The 5,681-nt window shown below is 58.5% G+C and overlaps 1 long non-coding RNA gene across 1 annotated transcript; it reads right to left on the minus strand.

Annotated features, from left to right (window-relative positions):
* Positions 1-3,817: 3,817 nt before the first annotated feature.
* On the minus strand, positions 3,818-5,370 carry LOC129200759 (uncharacterized). The gene is made up of 3 exons (XR_008575087.1): positions 5,287-5,370; positions 4,096-4,359; positions 3,818-3,908 (listed from the first exon to the last, which is right to left on the minus strand). It is a non-coding gene; the product is annotated as an uncharacterized LOC129200759 (long non-coding RNA).
* Positions 5,371-5,681: the final 311 nt, after the last annotated feature.

A 5,681-nucleotide genomic window follows, 5' to 3' on the forward strand; every position in this document is an offset into this window, starting at 1 on the left:
GGTCACCCCTCGGCCTTCCCTTCTCCAAGCTGAACAAACCAAGTGACCTCAGCTGCTCCCCCTAAGTCTTGCCTTGGAGACCTCTCGCCATCTCGGTCGCCCTCCTCCGCACACGCTCCAAGAGCGTTGTTCGGCGGCACCGCTCTCGACTGGAACCTAATGCTGCACGTAACTCAACTGAGTGGAAAGGAAATGACGGGCTAAAGGGACAAATACACGATTTAAGGCAGTCGCAACGATGGCAGATGTCTGTCCGTAGCCCTTCTATTTATTTCACAGCGCTCCTGCGTATCAAACGAATGGTACCAGAACAGAAAAGGTATACGGCGTGGCCACGTTACCCCTCGGGGAGGACGGCGAAAGGAGAGAAGATCTAGAAAGAGGAAGCAGCTGGTACCTCACTTTTGGTAACAGAATTAACATCAACATGTTCCTTCCCTTTGAAATTGAAAACGCCACCCAATTCTCTGCCACTGTTGACCACCGACACTTGTAAATTTCTAGTGAAACAGCTGAGGAAAACAAAGTTTCAGGTCCCTGGCTAGGGGAAGAAACCAGGCAAGCGCCACCGTTCCTTCCCCCCGACAACACTAGCAAAAAAACCAGCCGCTGGGGGCGAGCGTTCCTCCGAAAGAAAAATCAGGTGAGAAACCGCATTTTTATTTTCAGCTTACCTACAGGATAAATGTCTTTGTAGTTGTTTCTGCCACAGATGCTACAAAACGCGTAAACTGCACAAAGATTGTTTTGTAACTGACCTAAGGTTCAGTACGAAAAGCTACCTAAAGGAGTACGCAAAGTCTCACTCATCAACAATTATCTGACCCTGTTTCATATTAAAAAAAAAAGTAATGCTAATCACACAGACAAGCCCAAGAACCCTCAACATGAGAATCTTTCTGTTCAGCCGGAGGCAGAACGAGTACTTACCACGGGCATCCTCATCTGGCTCTCCGCTGCTAGCAGAGCGGCACGCCAACGCTGTCCGGTACACGCCGTAGTACGCCTAGTTGCTTCTATGTATTTACCGCCGCCTGATTTGATACTCTCACAAAGAGATCGATGAAAAAGCCACCCTTTCTTTGAAAAAAATAAAAACCAAAACCACACAGTTAAGGAACGGTAGGCGAATGTATTTCTAAATCATAACCCACGGCTTGCAGGCAGACCAAGAGCAGCTCTGACGATGCGATACGCTCATCAAACATCTTTCACGCCGGAATAACAGATGTACTCCTTTACCACGGGACGCATCCGGCACAGGGACAAATTTCATGCTGTTTTTGTCACACGACCGTTCTTCTGCACCAGCCAGTGGGTTCAGAATTAAGGACGGGACAAGCTAAACGCTCACACGAGCCTCCTATCCGTAAGAAACTATAAAAATAGAAAAAAAAACTTCCATGTTTTAGATCGCGTTGCCTTAGGGACTGCCTCCTTCAAAGCCTGCCTGTTGGGGGGGAGTGGGGGGGGGGGTTGGGGTGCGTGTGCGCACACGCACGCGCGTGAGGCGTGGAAATCGGTCACAGAATTCAGTTGCCTAACGAGAGACGGCCCTTCTCCTCTCAAGGCAAACGTTTCAAAACATCGTACTCTTTTCCGATTTTACTGGCTGATACTAGGGTTGCCCTACCAGCATGAGTTGGAGACCCGTCCCTCTGGGTCCGTGTGACGCCAAATTAAATATTCTGCAAGTAACCGAGGAGATGGAAAGTAAGCTAAGATACTCTCTGCCGTACAACGTTTGTTCGCCATCGTCCCCGAGGGAATCGCACAAAGCCCACGCTTGCTGAACCGGTACGTCGGAGGCCCTACGGGAAACGGCGCTGATGTTTCGCCAAGCTCTTCTCCTGTCAAGAAGAGGACCTTTTCTGCGGCATCCCTATTGGCGTTCGGCCTGCTTTCGGCCCATTCTGGCAGGTCAGCTTTCAGAGAAAGCCTGAGATTTCAAACCGCCAAGCAACATTCACGATTCTTGCTCTCTGACTACGGGGAATTTCAGCGAATCGGAATGCTACTTAGAGCCACGTTCCGGGTCTGTTTCGCCGCAAACCAAATATCTAAGCCACGGACCGGGCGCCCATAGAAAAATCACTTTAAAAGATTAAAGACAAGCACAGTGCTCACTTTTCTGAAATTTCTTCCAGTAGCGCCATCAATTTAGTGGCCGAACCCAGCCGTCGAAATTCCGGTGCAACGGAGCGAGCAGGAACGTGTCCGTGCCGCTCTTCCCTGGCCACGGAGCCTTCCGCTCTACCCGTTACTGCGAATGTACGGAGCATCGGCGCAGCGGCACCTGTGCAATAACGCACCGCCCACAGCTATACAGAAGAAGAATCTGAGACAACGGTAGAAGACCCCAGACCAAAAGTCACCGCGGGACTAAGGGACGCGCGGACAGCGCGCAAGGGGCGGGTGTCCGGGACCCAAGCGTGTAACGGCCCCGGGATTTCTTTGTTCCGGGTCCCTCTCTTTGGAGGCGCCCCGCCCGGGCCGATCCCGCTGCTGCACCTTTCAGTTACGTTAATTATTTTACAAAATCCGACACCCGGAGACTGCTGCCGGAAGCCTCGGGTCGAGCCCGAAGGAGGAGGAGGAGGAAGCGCGCCCGAGAAGAAGCGTGCGCGCGACACTGTGAACGGGGTGCGAACGCTGGGGCGGCAGCTGCTCCTCCTCAAACAGAGACAGAGAGAGAAAGAAAAGGGGGAAAGCCACAGGGTACAGAGGGCGGAAGTGGAAAAGAGGGGCCGGGAGCCGGACAGAGAGAGGTGGAGAAAGAGGCCCTCGGAAGGGAAGGGACGGGCTGCGGGGCAGAGGGGGACTTGCCAGCACCAGGTTCGTGGTTCCACCCGATAATCGTAAAGGTCTCTGCCAACCTCGACGATTCGGTCGCTTTAAAAAACAATCGGGATCTCGAGGCGGACCGAGAGACGGAGAATATAAAAATGGTCGCGGCTAAGAGGGAAGAGAGGGAGGAATCGCGAGACAGGGAGAGGCAAGCCGGGCAGGGGAAAAAGTACCGACAGGCTTCTGCAGTGACAGGGAGGAATTGAAAATTTGAGCGAGGGAGCTGGACAGAGAGAGAGACAGGGAAAGGTAAGACGGTGGCGAGCTACCGGGCAGAGAAGCACCGGGAGAGGGACAGAGAGGGAAGGAGAAAGGAACGAAGGGACGGGCTGCGGGGCAGACAGGGAGGAAGGAAGGAAGAAAGAAAGAGGGACAGGGAGCCAGACGAACCGCGACGGGGAAAGAAAAAGGTACCGACGGGCTAGGAGGCAGAGAGGGGAGACTTTAGAAAAACAGGGACGGGGAGCGAGACGGAGAAAAGGAACCGTAGCGACGGGTGCCGGGACAGAGAGGCGGGCCTTCAAAACGAGGGGCAGGGAAGAGGCTCAAGAGGGACAGAGAAAGAGAGAGACTCACGATGACTTGCTACGGAGCCGAGAAGGAAGACCTCGAACAACAGGAACGAGGAGCCGCACAGAGAGAGCCAGAGATGGCAGAAATACCGACGGGCTACAGGACCGAGGGGGAGGAATGCAGAAACAGTGGCTGGGGGCCGGACAGAGAGACAGGGAGAGAGAGAAGGAAACAATAACCACGGGCTACGGGGCAGAGAGAGCGAGGACCTAAAAAAGGTGGGGACAGGCAGCCCATCAGAGCGAGATGGAAAAAGAACATAGCGGGGAGCAGAAAGCAAACCAAAAAACCCCACAGCGGGGTGGGAAAGGGAGGGGGGCAGAGGAGGGCCCGCGACGCAGAGGAGAGGCGATGGGGCCCCGCGGGCCCAGGACTCACCGCAGCTCTGGCTCTCGGCGCTGCCGGGAGAGCTTGCCAGCGCAGACGCTTCTTTCTCCTGCTCTCCGCCTTTCCTTTGCTGTCACTCCGGTCGCTCGGCTGTCCTCCGCCTAAGAGGATACACGGGTGTCTTACAGCTCCGAGGAGACGAGTCTGCCTAGATGAGTAGCCTGCCTCCCTGCCTCCCTCCCTCCCTCGGTACGCGGCCGCACCGTACTTTGGGTTATGCGTGGTGACCCTGCGGTGCCCGTCGGCAGCCTGACCTGCCGCGGAGCGCAACGAGGGATCTTTCCTCACCCGGCAAGGCAGGCGCTCTCTTGCCTGCAGCGGGAGGCAGCTGCCGGCCGGAGAGCCTTCCATCTCTTCTTCTTCTTCTTCTTCACCTTTCTCTGGCCATTCCAGCTTCCCTTAGGGCAGCTCCTGTCCACGGCCGGTAAGCGCTCCGCCGCCTGTCCCTTTTCGCCCCCACGCCACGAGGCGAGCCAGGCCAGGCACAGGCGAGGCGGGTGCAGTCGACGGCATCCCCAAGGGAGGGATGGGCAACCACGTCCTCAGCGCGGCCTGGGAGAGGGAAAGAAAAAGCAGTGGCCGTTACTACCAGAGATCGGCCCTGGCCGGAGACCCTCCTCCTTCTGCAGGGCCTTCCGGAGACGCCGCTCTTTCCCCGCGCTGCTGCTGCCAGCACCCCCGTTCAGGAAGAAAGCGGCACAGGCAAGGGCCAGCTTGCCGCCTTCACGCCAGGGCTCGGGGCGGCCTGGGGCTGCCGGACAGGCTTCCGGAGAGTCCGACCGGTAGCGCTCGTCTCGGGACACCGGGCGACGCCTCACCGCGCGCGTGCTCTTGTAGCATGGCCGCACCGCTGCTCGGGAGCGGCTGGAAGCCTGCAGAAAACCACTTGAAACCAGCAAAAAAAACCCCTCAACCTCGCGCTCCTGCGAGAGCAAGTCGGGCTCACCGGCAGCCAGGTCCGCGAAAACGACGCCTCCCGGCACACACTGGCAAGCGCCGCGTGGCAGCCATTAGAGTGCCGTAAGACTACACTTCCCAGCGTGCTCCGGGGAGCCAATATGGCCGACCAGCAGCCACGTACCCCAAGACTGCAACTCCCGGCGTTCGCGAGAGGCAGCCTTCCACGCTTCCTGACCCTGCGGGGACACCGTCCCGTGCCCTCACCCGAAAGCCGACTCACCCGAAAGCCCCACCGAGCCGCGATGGCAGCCCCGAGCTCCGCAGCGCGGCTCCGGGCTGGACCCCCCCCCGCCCCCACCTCCCCTCAGCCACCTCCGAAAGGCGCGGACGCGCGCTGGCTCCAGGCAGCCCCTGCCTCCCGGCTCCAGACGGTCTCTCCGCCCGGTTCCGACACGGCGCGCACCTCCCCCCCCACCCGCCGCACGAATCCGGGCAGCGCCCCTCCCCTCTGTGACATGGATGCCGCCCTCCTCGGGGCTTTCCCCGGGACCCGCCGGTCCATCCCGCTGCCCCACTCACCTTCTCCCTCCGTGCAGCCGCAGCCCAGCGATGTCTCTGCTCCTCCCTCGGCTCACAACAGCCTCTGCACACCGGCTGCCGGCAGGCGGTTCAGGGGAGGAGCCGCAGCGCTGCACTGCGCATGCGCGGCTCAGACGCTGCAGTACCGAAATTTGATCGCCAGGAGGCAGCACCGAGGGAACAAGCGATGCAAACTGCGTGAGAGGCGGGGTTTGGCGTGCGAAGGGGCGGAGTTCTCGTGAGGGGCGCAGCTTGGTGTGCGTGGGGGCGGAGTTTTGGTGAGGGGCGGGGCTTGGCGTGCGTCTTAGCAGCTCTCTAGCCATTTTCGAGATTCAAGCCTCAAAACTGCAAACGTCCGGGCCCTGCTCCCAGGCGAAACCTCCCAGCCCCGAATG

The sequence above is a fragment of the Grus americana genome, unplaced genomic scaffold (genome assembly GCF_028858705.1).
Source record: "Grus americana isolate bGruAme1 unplaced genomic scaffold, bGruAme1.mat scaffold_464, whole genome shotgun sequence".
Lineage (NCBI taxonomy): Eukaryota > Metazoa > Chordata > Aves > Gruiformes > Gruidae > Grus > Grus americana.